Source organism: Gossypium hirsutum, chromosome A06, assembly GCF_007990345.1.
Source record: "Gossypium hirsutum isolate 1008001.06 chromosome A06, Gossypium_hirsutum_v2.1, whole genome shotgun sequence".
Taxonomy (NCBI): domain Eukaryota; kingdom Viridiplantae; phylum Streptophyta; class Magnoliopsida; order Malvales; family Malvaceae; genus Gossypium; species Gossypium hirsutum.
The window spans coordinates 67,996,469-68,010,704 of NC_053429.1; the positions used below are offsets into that span (position 1 = coordinate 67,996,469).

The following is a 14,236-nucleotide window of genomic DNA, read 5'->3' on the forward strand; positions in this document are numbered from 1 at the left end:
ATTTAGAATTTCTCGGGAAAAGATAAAAATTTTCAAAACTGCAGAGGTCACACAGCCGTGTGGCCAGGCTGTGTGGACATTCGAAGTAGGGACACATGGCCGTGTCCTAGCCTGTTGATAAACCATAACATATACAAATTTTGTACCCCATGTTTAACATATTTATGGATGATTTCTCCTTATTTTCATTGAATTTGATTCTCCTAATTCTTTAATTTCATGTTTTATACTTAAGAGAGCTTAGGATAGCAAAAAGAGCATGAAACGGGCCAAAAACGGACAAATTTAGCCAAATTCAGTGTTTCACACGGCCTAGGCATTTTCACATGGGTAAACCACACACCTGTGTGCAACACATGGGCAGGCCACATGCCTGTGTGTCATGGTCGTGTCGACATTAAACCAAGTCAGAATTGTACACGGCCTGAGCACCTGCACACGGGCGTGTCACACAGCCGTGTCCCTATCGAGCCCAAGTCTAATTCTACTCAGAAAAGGCTAATTTTGAGGGTTTTGAAGCATTCCATAGTCTACATAAACACCCTAGAAGAGGATTAAAGGGGACATGCAGAGTAGAAGGCAGAAAATACTCAAAGATAGCCATCGGAATTAGCTCAGAAGCAGGATCTACTTCAAGACTGAAGATCTCCATTGAATTTCCTTAGAAGTTCTTTGAGTTCTTTATATTTTGTTATTTTCCCAATTTTGAGATGTTTTCCATTATTATGAGCTAAACTCCCTAAATACCTAAGGGAGATGAAACCTAGGACGGATCTTATTACTATTTGAATTATATGATAAATACTTGTTCTTATTCTTAATTGTGAGTTCTAATTCTTGCTTTAATATTCCAAGATATTAATTCAGGTTTTTGATGTGCTTATTTAGTAGAGCAAAGTCCCTGTTTAAGAGTAGATCATTCATAATTAAGTGGAGTTGCATGCAATCCTAGTGATCGAATGACATAAATCTACTGGATTAGAGTCAAATCTAATTAAGAAATCCATAGATCGAGTTAATGCGATAATAGGGGTTTTAATTAGAAAGAGATTTCGATTAATCGACCTAGATTCAATTGTTTTTAGGCTCGAGAGAGATAATAACATAAACTAGGTATTTCTACGGATTAAGTCAAGTGAATAAATCGTCTAATTCAGAAGTAATAAGTGAGCTCTAGGTGGATTCTTCCTTGGGTATTATCTTTTCCATCGGTTTTCTAAAATGTGTTTCCCAATTTTAATCTCTGTCGTAATCTTAGTTAATTAGATAATTAGTTTTAGTTTAAAAACATCCTTTAATTCTTAGGTTAGATAATAAAAAGATAGTAATTACTAGTACTTTTAGTCCTCGTGGATACGATATTTCTTGTCTCACCATAACTATACTACTGTTCGATAGGTGCACTTACCTTAGTCGAATTTTTAGTTAGTTTCATGACCATCAAGTTTTTGGCGCCGTTGCTGGGGACTAAGATATTAGGAATCTTGATTTTTATTACTTTAGCCATTTTTACTTTTATTGCAATTTATTTTTTTATTTTTACTTTTAGTTTTTTTTTCTTTTCTAAATTTTTCTTTTTAATTGCTTCTAGTAGGTGTCTCTAGTTTATGACTAGGAGAAACCTGTCAGGACCTTTGCTTTTTGACTGTGAGATCGAGAGCACAGCTTGCAGAAATCGAAGAGAAATAAGGCGAAGTCTACAATACATAGAGAAAGAGTGAGAGGACGATATCCATACTACAACCGAGGAGATGGCTGATAATCAGAATAATTCGCTACCTCATGTGGTTGCTGCAAATCCAGTAGATCAGAATCCTACTTCTTGTACTATGTATGATTATGCCAAACCTACTTTAACAGGAACTGAATCGAGTATAGTTAGACCTACTGTTGCTCTAAAAAATTTTGAACTGAAACCTAACACGATTCAAATGATACAACAATTTTTTCAGTTTGATGGTTTGCAGGACGAGGATCCAAACACTCATTTAGCAAATTTTCTGACGATGCCATTCACCTTTGGTTATTTCCCTTTTCATTAAGGACTAAGGCTAAACAGTGGTTGAACTCGTTACCACGAGGGTCAATCACTACTTGGGAACAAATGATCGAAAATTTTTTACTTAAATATTTTCCTCCGGCTAAAATGGCTAAACTGAGGAATGATATCTCTTCTTTTGTGCAGATGGATTTAGAAACGATTTATGACACATGGGAGAGATACAGAGACTTATTGAGAAGGTGCCCTCACCATGGGTTACCTCTATGGCTGCAGGTTCAGACTTTTTACAACGGTGTGAACCCCTCAACAAGACAACTGATCGATGCAGCCGCCAGTGGAACTTTAAACAATAAAACACCTAAAGAGGCTTATGAATTTATTGAAGAGATGTCACTGAATAACTATCAGTGGCAAGTCATGAGAATGAAGCCGACAAAAGCAACGGGTGTTTTCAACCTCGACGCGATCACTATGCTATCTAACCAGATAGAACTTTTAAATAAAAAGATTGATGGTTTGTATGGTTCTACTCAAGTACATCTAGTGATGAGGTTTGATTCAAGTGGAGGAGGAATGCACAACACAGATTACCCATCCTTCAACCCTAGCACCGAGGAGGAACAAGTCCATTATATAGGTAATAATTTTAGACCTCAAAATAATTCATATAGTAACACTTATAGTACAGGTTGGAGAAACCATCCCAATTTCTCGTGGGGTGGTCAAGGAAATCAAAAACCACAACATCCTCCAGGTTTTCAACAACCACTTTACCAACAAGAGAAGAAACCGAACCTTGAAGAGATGCTCAAAAAATTCATCTCGGTGTCAGAAACTCACTTTTAGAATACGAAAATAGCACTTAAGAATCAACAAGCATTAATTCAAGGCTTAAAACTCAAATAGAACAGCTTGCTAGGTTGATTTCTGAACGACCACAAGGTAACTTGCCAAGTAACACCGAAACTAACCTAAAAGAACAGCTTCATGCGATTACTATTCGAGATGAAGAAGAGTTAGTTGAACCTGAACTAGAACCGAGGCAAGGACTTGTGGTAAGTAAAGGTAAGGATGAGGTGAACCATAGTAAGCAAAAATTGGTAAGTAGAGAGTATACACCTCGTGTGCCATATCCCAACGCAACTAAGAAAGACTGCACCAACGAACAATTTGGTAAATTTCTTAAACTCTTAAAAAAGTTGCATATTAACTTACTGTTCATTGAAGCTATTTCGCAGATGCCAAATGCAGTTAAATTTTTTAAAGAACTTCTAGCAAATAAACGGAAGTTAGATAAGTCATCATATGTGGAATTAAATGCAGTCTGCTCGGCTATTCTGCAAAACAAGCTACCTACCAAACTAAAAGATCCAGGGAGTTTTACTATTCCTTGTTTACTTGGTAGTTTAAGTATTAAGAATGCGTTGGCTGATCTAGGGGCGAGCATTAATGTCATGCCTTATAAAATGTTTAAACAACTCAGTGTTGGGAAACCCAAACAAACTAGGATGAGCATTCAATTGGCAGATAAAACAATTAGATTTCCTAAGGGTATTATTGAAGACATGCTTGTCAAAATTGATAAATTTATATTCCCAGTTGACTTGGTTGTTCTAGACATGGATGAGGATAGAAACGTACCTTTAATTTTAGGAAGACCCTTTTTAGAAATTGCTAGAACTATCATAGATGTTGGCACAGGTGAATTGATATTTCGTGTAGGAGATGACACGATTAAACTTCAAGCTCGTGATTCTGCTAATATATCTAGTAATCGAGATGATTGTTTAAGTTCTGTTAACTCGAGTAATGTTAAGGCACAAACTTCTTTGCAGGAATCCTCTAGGAAGAACGTGATAGAGCCTCATCCTAATCCATGCAACAAAAACAGAGCAACTCACGAAGAATGAAGGCTTCAGATTGATGAACTAGACGAATGGCGAACACATGTCAAGGAAAAACCAAAAGCACATGATGAATCAAAGCGGCACCACGATAAGTGTAGGGATGAAACAAAGCAATTTAAGGTCGGGGACAAATTATTCTTAGATGAAAAGGACCCTAGAATTGTTACTTTAAAGCTAATTACAAAAGGAGCGACTCCTTTTACGGTACTTAATGTTTTCTCATACGGCACAGTTGAGGTACATCATTTTGAATTTGACACTTTCAAAGTAAATATTACTCGACTAGACTGTGTGTGGATAATAGAATTGGCAGTGAGAAAGAGGGGTCTCAACTGTTCGAACCACCATGACCGTGCAAATATGAGGTAAGTTGAGCTTAGACTTTAAATAAGTGCTTCTCGGGAGGCAACCCGAGCACTAACACCACTAACTAGTTTATTTTAGATATTTTTCGCATTTTAAATGTAGGTACAATGGCCCACACAGCCTGGACACACGGGCATGTCCTTGGCCGTGTGGAAATAGGGCTAAAAATCCCCAAGTATCGTGCCACACAACCATAAATTCTATCCACACGGTCGTGTGACATGGACATGTAAAGCACACAGCCAGTACACACGGGAGTGTCTCAGGCCGCGCGAAAATTGGAGCTAAATTTTCAAATTTTAAACAAGTCAGAGAGCTCCATGGGCAAGCACACGGGTGTGTGGGATACCACACGGGCATAGGAGAAGTGAACAACGAAGCACACAGCTACATGGCCAGGACACACGGACGTGTCTAAGACTGTGTGGCGAATGGGCATTAAATTTTCATGACAAACATGGGCTAAACTTGAGGCACACGGGCGTATGACACAGCCGTGTGGCCCAACACAGGCCTCACACGACCGTGTTTAGATCAGAAGCAGGATCTACTTCAAGACTAAAGATCTCCATTCAATTTCCTTAGAAGTTCTTTGGGTTCTTTATGTTTTATTATTTTCCCAATTTTGAGATGTTTTCCATTATTATGAACTAAACTCCCTAAATACTTAAGGGAGATGAAACCTAGGACGGATCTTATGACTATTTGAATTATATGATAAATACTTTTTTATTCTTAATTGTGAGTTCTAATTCTTGTTTTAATACTCCAGGATATTAATTCAAGTTTTTGATGTGCTTATTTAGTGGAGCAAAAGTCCCTGTTTAAGAGTAGGTCATTCATAATTAAGCAGAGTTGCATGCAATCCTAGAGATAGGACGACATAAATCTGCCAGATTAGAGTCAAATCTAATAAGGGAATCCATAAATCGAGTTAATGCGACAATAGGGTTTTAACTAGAAAGAGATTTCAATTAATCAATCTAGAGTTAGTTGTTTTTAGTCTCGAGAGAGATAATAACAATAAACTAGGGATTTTTACAGATTAAGTCAAGTGAATAAATCGTCTACTTTAGAAATAATAAGTGAGCTCTAGGTGGATTCTTCCTTGGGTATTGTCTTCTCCATCAGTTTTCTAAAAATTATTTCACAATTTTATTCTCTGTCGTAATCTTAGTTAATGAGATAATTAGTATTAGTTTAAAAACATCCTTTAATTCTTAGGTTAGATAATAAAAAGATAGTAATTACTAGTACTTTTAGTCCTCGTGGGTACGATATTTTCGGTCTCACCATAACTATATTACTGTTCAATAGGTGCGCTTGCCGTAGTCGAATTTTTAGTTAGTTTCATGACCATCACCTGTGCTTAAGCCCATGTAACTCTCTGATTTGGGTCACACGGCCAAGCCACACACCCGTTTGCTAGACCGTGTAACTCTTGAAATGCAACCTTTAAAAACGTACAGGGGACACATGGTCGTGTCACCTAGATGTGTGTGACACACGACCGAGACACACCCCCGTGTCTCTAATCGTGTGGACAAAAAATAGGCCATTTCCAAGCCATTTTTCTCAGCCATTCATGCACACACCTATAACCAATTTACTAACTGTAATCAAGCATTCCAAAATACACCAAACCATACAACATCAAGCTATCCAAATAAGATACATATGCATACAACCAATATGCCCAAAAAGACACCTCAATCACAACAATTAAACTTGTATAACCATATACATAGTTGATCATCTTGGTACCATTTTAAAACATATCATGCTTAACTTATACCTTGTCATTAGAACTTATCATTTGAACTATAGTTTTCATGCATCCCAAATATACATATATCTAACTTATACATACTTGACCATAACTTATCCATATATATATAGTTTAATTCCATACCAAGTTATACCATAATTGTCCACATGCTAAAATCACATTGAAACATACCAATTTGGTTATTCAAAACACAACTTCAAATGACCATTTCAACTCTAACCATCAAGGCCATCTAAAAGGCTATAAAGTCATCCACCAAAAGGCCACACATATATATATCCACATATCAACCATTTCAATCATTCAAAATACTAAATTCGCAAGCCAAAAAATAATGGCTAAAACATCAACCAAAAACACCCATACATGTGCATATTTATCCAATTATCAATTAACTTGTTTCCATGCCAAAACATAACATAATTCCGACAAAATCACCACACCATATTAGATTCATGCCATTTCTAGTCCAAAACCTTTCCAAAGCATACCATATCTTGACCATCTTGAGGTCATTTCATCATATATAACTTTGGCCATCCAAACATGCTTTAACACAATATCAAACTAACATATATCAACAAGGCACAAAATGTGGCATGGCTACATTACCCAAAATGCCATATACATGCCAAACACATCAACTAAAAGCCAGTTAATCACCAACCTCAAGTTCACTTACACATGCCATTACAACCTTAAACAAGAGATCAAAATCTAATGATATAATCGCTGGATAGTATGACCACCCCGATTGAGCTTCCGATAATCTGAAAAGTAAAGGAAAGAAAACCATTTAAGAAATGAATGCTTAGTAAACTCGTATAAACTATAAGCATAATATTACATTTCAATAATGAACATTATAGGTTCAATCTAAACCTATACCAATGCCTTAAGATTTACCAAACCATAATTGCCAACTTGTAATTAAGTAAATTCATTTATATCACATATATTTATAATTCATAACATGCAAGGACTTAATGTATAACCATCAAAATTTCTATAAAATTATATACCTCTCAATTTACTTACTTTCCTTTCCGTTCCCAATGCCTTTCAAAAGCCTTAAAAACATTATTAATTCTCAATACAGTGTATTTATTCATGACATTGATAGATTCACTCAAAGCATAAGCAATTTACTATCATATGAATGCATCATTTATCTCATTAAAACTTTTTATAACTTCATAGTACATCTCTATTACGTACTTACTCTATCATTCCCTTTTCTTACACATTTCATATGCATAATACAAGCATAATCATAAACATTAATCATATCCATAAGCTTGGCATAAGCCTAAGCATCAACACTAAACATGTTAGCATACATGGTATAAATCATAGACAAAAATAACATATATACAGCCATTGATCTCGACATGAACCATTAGAAATTGTCACCTATCTCCAACTTTCATAATTTCCATGTATCAACATATCAAGGATATTCATATAGTTTCATGTCTTAATTCATATCGTTTTATTTACCATTTCATTTTCATAACACATAAGACATAAACATAGCATCACTTAAATCATACTTTTCTTAATCATGAATGTTCTTCCTTGAATCATCGATACATCATACCTTTCTATAATTGTCATAGTGAAATCAATTAGAACCCTTACCAGTTCATCCCTTTTCATCCCCATTGAACCACTTAGAATAATACCGAATACGCAGGAAAGCTCACATAAAGTGTGCTAAACATATAGTCATAGCTTACACGAGCTGTAAAAAGGGTCTGCTTACACAAGCTATCGGTCGGAATGTAAGCCACATGATGCTACTCACACAAGCTGTCAAGTATCCATAGCTAATACCGAACTTCAGCCATTGGTAGGACATTCAAGACCAGCACACGAAACATGGTAACCTGGGTTTGCTCACACAAGCTGTCAGTCGAAACGTAGCTACACAGTACTGCTCACACAAGTTGTGAAGTAACTGCAACACATGTCGAAAACTCAGCCACCGATAGTACGTTCAGGACCAGCACCTGAAACACTATAACCCTAATGATATGTCATATGTATCTTATATTTTCCTAAGGTTCAAACAGGGCTCAATAGTCGTTGTACGTCGTTGAATTTTCATCGTTTTTTTACTCAGTAAATTGTATAATTAACATATATATATTGATTCATTTTCAATAAAATCATATAATAACATTCAATTTCATCAACATTATACATAGTACAGTTCATACGAACTTACCTGGCTAAATTGCAGAAATACCAAAGTTTATGGGCATTTTGGTAATTTTTCATTTTCCTCGATTTTCCACCAGATCTTATCTAAATTAATAATTTCATTCAATATATTAATTTAGTCAATAAAAAAATTTCATTTTATGCAATTTAGTCATTTTTTGACATTTTTACAAAATTTCCCCTAAAGTTTTACTTTTATTCAATTTAGTCCCTGAACCCAAAACATGCTAATTAACCATTTTTACCAAAAATTTAGCCTATAAGAATACTTTTGGCATCCAATAAAGCCCATTTATGCAGCAATTTCACAACAAATCTTTGTATTTTTATTAATTTAACAATTTAGTCCCTAATCGATAAATTCATCAAAAATCACTTAATAAATACTTTTAAATAACAACTACTATTTAAAATTCATCATTTAACATATAAAATGACAAGGTTAATCAATGGAAACATTCAAAATCTTTAACAGTTTCAAAATAGAAGATATTGGCTAGTTGGACATGTAATAGTCCGATTTTGACCCTAGTCGCAATAGTGGTTTTGGGACCCCAAATCCGCATTAGAGAAATGTTTAAATATTATTTTTTGTGCTTTTGATATGTTAATGAGCATATTTGAAAGTATCGTATGAAAATTTGATCAATTGTGTGCTTAATTTGCAAAAAGGACCTAATCGCGTAAAATGTAGAAGTTGCCTGTTATATGTTAAAAGTGTCTATTTGATTTGTCTTTATTAACGAGAGGTCCTTATGTGATATTATGCCATTCACATTGATAATGGACATAAATGGCCTTATTATATGTGAATTTAAAACAGTTTATTAAAAGGGTATTTTGGTCATTAGCATACTAAACATATATTAAATAAAATAAAACATGGTAATGGATGAATCATTCATCCTTGTTGCTGAAAATAACAAGAAAAAGAAAAGAGAAAATCTTACCTAGGGTTCAGCCTCGGTTTCCTTTGATTTAGGTATGTATTTTGATCGGTTTTTTATAATTTCTATGTTTTTGTAATCGTTGCTTCGTATACTATCAAGCCCATGTCTCAATTTCTAATTTTTTTGATGATTTTGAAATGTGCCATTGATGAAACTGTGAGTTTTGTGAAGTTACTTGTTGATAATTGGAAGATAAGTTTTGGGTTAACATGTTGTCTTTGGATTTTTGGTGATTTTGAGTAAAATGGGCTAAATTGTAAAATTTGTAAATAGAAGGACTAAAATGTGAAATAAATGAAATATTTGGACTAGTATGAGTACTAGGAGAATTCGGCCAAGCATGAGTATATGCAAATTATGTGTATTTTGTGATTTTGTAAATTAGGGACTAAAGTGTCAAAATGTGAAAATGTGAGGGTTAGTTTGCAAAATCCCCTAAATGTATGTTTGTGGATTGAATTGAATGACTTTCTGAATAAAAAGGTTAATTTTGAATACATATAGATCAAGAAAAGAGGAATTTGCATTTAAATTGAGGAAAGTCAAAGTTAATCAAGTAGACGATTCAAATCAACAATTCCGAGTACGAGGTAAGTTCGTACGTGATACTTGATGTTACAAGTATATTTTTGATGCTTTGATTATATATAAATTGTGTATATATTTGATTATGGTTGGGTACGATGATAAATCAATTGCATTTGGCACTAAGTGTGCGTTTCAAAATAGCTTCTGCTATAAATAGCACTAAGTGTGCAAAATGGTATAGCTTCGGCTGTGTGAGGCACTAAGCGTGCAATACTGAGATAGCTTCGGTTAATTGAGATGGCACTAAGTGTGTGGAAATCATTCTAGCTTGGCTAAACCTTAAAGCACTAACTGTGCGGATGTTTAAAGCATGAACAATCTTCAGAAAGTTTTAAAATATCTGAAAAAGAGATGAGAATGAAAATGAATAAATACGGAAGGTTCAGGTATGTACGATACCTATGTGGTAGATAAGATTACATATATGAAGTTCGTGGATTGATATAAACATATGAATTATGTTGGCATAGAATTGATAGATGAATCGTGAGCTAATAAGTGTTTATGTGTTGATGTTTTATATTTTATAAGTTGTTGATGATATTTAGTACGAGCTTACTAAGCTTTTGAAAGCTTACTTTGTGTGTGTTTGCATTGTTTTCTAAATATCAAAGTTCCTGTGAGCTCGGGGATCGTCGAGGATCGTCACCACACTATCGTATCTCATTTTGGTACCTTTTGAAATTGTATATAGTAAAGAATGGCATGTATAGGCTAGAAATACCTTGGATAGGTTTTGTAATGTTTATATTTAGCCACGTGATATGGCTTGATATGGTTGTGTTTATGTTTTTGATTTTGGTGTAAGAAATATGATGCAAGATGATCTATTTGATGTGTTCGTGAATGGCTAAGAGAAATGGTAAGTTTGACAAGATTTGGAATGAGATTTGGTCATGAGTTTAGAGATTATGAAACCATATGTTTGATATGATTTGGTCTTATGTTTTGGCACAATTGAGTTGAGTTTATGAGCATGTAAATGGTTGATATTGTTATGGCATGAATGATGTATGGTTTGGTATAGAAGTTGGCTGGAGTTGTTGTGTATATATGCTTGGTTTGGTGCTTGTAGGTTTGACCCAATTGGGGTGGTAAGTTGGCTATTCATGTAACATCCCGAATTTGGGCCTAGAAGTATTGGGCCTTGAGTGCGAGTCCGTAAGGAGGTTGTATATAGGTATTTAATTGTGCAATGAAATAATACAATTAAATGTCTGCTTTGGTGGTTAATGGCCTTGAGAAGTGTTAGAGAAATCTTGGGTTCAAACATGGGCTTTAGCAAAAATTTTGTATTAAGAGAAAAAAAACCTAGATGCTTGGATGAGGGTTTTTAAATTATTTTGTTAAATAAATGGCATAATGAAGCCTGTAGTCTAGTGGTTGTGGCGTCATTAAGGTTGCATGGGAGCCTGGGTTCAAGCTTTGGTTCTTGCAATTTATTTTGTTTTTTTTAAAGGAACCTAGACTTTGGCCTTTAGACCTTATAATTAATTGGGGCTAAAATATGACACAAAAAGCCTTGTGGCTTGTGGCAAGTAGCGTGTGGAGCATCTGAGGGGAGGCATGGGTTCAAATCCCATGGCAAGCAAGGAGCATTTATTTTGCTAACATGGGGCGGCAAGAGTTGGTGTTGAATTTAAACTCTAGTGTTGGAGGGATCCCACATCAGGAAGCTAACATAAGAGTGGTTGCGAAGCTGGCTTTAAATAGAGGGAACCATGAGGAGAGTAAATGTACCTTTCTTGGCTGATCCCTTTCGCTGTATGGCGTGCTCGTTTGGGTTGGGCGTCGGCTAAGAGTGCTCGGAGCTTGGATTAACTCCAGTTGCCAATCAGGTGTGTAGTTCTCGCTACTCTAGTTGTAGGATGGCTACTTTGGGCCGCGATGGGCTGAAAGGGGTCATGTGGGCCCAATGGGCCTACGGGCCCAATTGGATAAGTTGTTTGATTATGTAGTAAATATTAGACTAGGTTATGTGAATCTCATATCTGTGGCTAGATTTGGGCTAAAAGGGCCACACGAGCGTGTGGCCCCATTTGGGCCGAGAATAGGCTTTAGGCCTATTCGTATTGTTATCCTTGTTTAGAATACTTTAGTTTACCAAATTACTGAAATACCCTCAAATTGTAAAATTACCAAAGTACCCTCGATTTATAAAATTACCGTTTTACCCTCGATTTATAGAATTACTGTTTTAGCCTTGATTTACAGAATTACTGTTTTACCCTCGATTTACAAAATTACTAAAATACCCTCGGTTTACAGAATTACCAAAATACCCTCGACCAGTAAAATTACCAAAATACCCTAGTTTGTAAAATTGCTAAAATACCCTTGGTTTGTAAAATTATAGAAATACCCTCAATTTGTAAAATTACCAAAATACCCCTAGTTTGTAAAATTACCAAAATACAACTGGTTTGTGAAATTACCGAAATACCCTCAATTTGTAAAATTACCAAAATACCCCTGATTTACAAAGTTACAAAAATACCCTTGACTTTCTAAAAATTATGGAAATACCATTGGTTTACAAAATTACTGAAATACCCTTGGTTTGTAGATTTACAAAAACACCCTTGTAGGATGAAATGACTAAAATACCCCTATTAGGTAAAAAGACCGTAAAGCCCCTGTAGGGTAAAGAGACTGTAAAGCCCCTGTAGGGTAAAGTGACCGTAATACCCCTGTATGGTAAAATGACGAATATGCCCTTATGTTTCGTATGACTGATGTGCTTAGGATTTACATATATTGATATTGGATTAGTTAAGTTTGAGTGACAGGTGATGGTTATCGTAGGCGATTGATTTTGGAAACGTTTCAACTTCAACCCGTAATAGGTGTGTACTAACCCTCGTAATAGCTTGATTAATATTTGCTAAGAAGCCGAAATGCTAAAATACTGATATTTCGGGAACTTGTAATGTTGCGTTTTGGTAGATGCGATAAATACATTAAGATCGGTGTTTGGGTCGATGGAACAGGTAAGAACTCAATTTTGTGCACAATGGTAAGTTGGGCCTCAATGGGCTGAAATTGGGCCCAATGGGCTTTCGGACCCATTTGGGTAGAATTGATAGAAAATGGAACTTGGAAAAGTTGTACGTTAACACAGTTAGTATTGTTGTAAAATTTGGGTTAAGTAGGCTAAATCAGCATTCGTAGGGCCCATTAGGGGTTCTGGGCCCAAAAGCCCGAATTTGATAAAGTGGGTTAAAGATCATTGTTTAAACACTCAGAAATATTGATAATTGTAATGAACATGGAAAATCCTGATATTTGGTAAAATTACGAAAATACCCTTATAATGTGAAAAATGACTGTTTTGCCCTTGTGGGCAAGTGACTGACTTGGACTGTGTGGTTGACAGATTGATTGTGAATATATGTTGGTGATATGAATGACTTGACTATGATTGTTTATTCAAATATGGGCATGACATTCTGCATACATGACATTTTGCATTGGGTTCGGATTTTATATGGATGGAGGAAGTGCAAAAGGGCTTATGCCCCAGTTTACCGAAAAGGGCTTAGGCCCTAGTTTATTGAAAAGGGCTTATGCCCCAGTTTACCGAAAAGGGCTTATGCCCCAGTTTATTGAAAAGGGTTTTGCCCCAGTTATTAAAAGAGGCTAGGCCTCCAGATATATGATAAAGCAACTATGCTGCCAGTGGTGTGTTGGTTGGGTGGGTTGAATCATTCCCTACATGGTGTGTTGGTTGGTACGGGTGGAGAGTAGCGGATGGTGAGTCGAGTAGTCTCCCCAAATGGGCTTGCATACATCCATTGACATTACATGTGATATTGAAATGGGCCTAAGGGCCATACCGTTTATAGTAAAGGCTTTGGCCCAATGATATGATTTATGAAAAGGCTTCGGCCCAGTGATATGATTTATGAAATGGTTTCAGCCCAGTAACCGTTAAATGAAAGGCTTCGGCCCAGTATATGTCAAGACTAAATAGGGCTTTGGCCCAGATTGTACTGATACTGTGTTTTCATTGTTTGTTTGTTATTGGGATTACACACTGAGTTTTTGTAAACTCACCCCGTTTCTAACTGTGCAGGTAATACCCAAGCTTAGATGGTTTGGAGCTGCGAGGGACTCGGAGATGGCCACACTACTGTTTCTGCTTCTTTTAATTGCAATAAGTAGCCGATTTATTTCTTTATAAGTTTTATGTTATTAATATTATTGTTTGGTTTTGAGTTGTAATAAGGCCATTTTAATTATTTTTCTGGGATTATTTTATTTTTAATAACTTTAATCTATTTGTTAATAAATGGGCTAGAATTAGGACGTGTTTTCAAAATGATAATTGTTTTCAAAATATCACCACGCCACGATATCCGATTTATCAAAGATTTCAACTTAAATAAATTACAACTCGATTTAACCA

The 14,236-nt window shown here is 35.6% G+C and overlaps 1 non-coding gene across 1 annotated transcript; it reads right to left on the reverse strand.

Annotated features, from left to right (window-relative positions):
* Positions 1–2,152: 2,152 nt before the first annotated feature.
* On the reverse strand, positions 2,153–2,259 carry LOC121231347 (small nucleolar RNA R71). The gene has a single exon (XR_005929407.1). It is a non-coding gene; the product is annotated as a small nucleolar RNA R71 (small nucleolar RNA).
* Between the last annotated feature and the right edge of the window lie 11,977 nt (positions 2,260–14,236).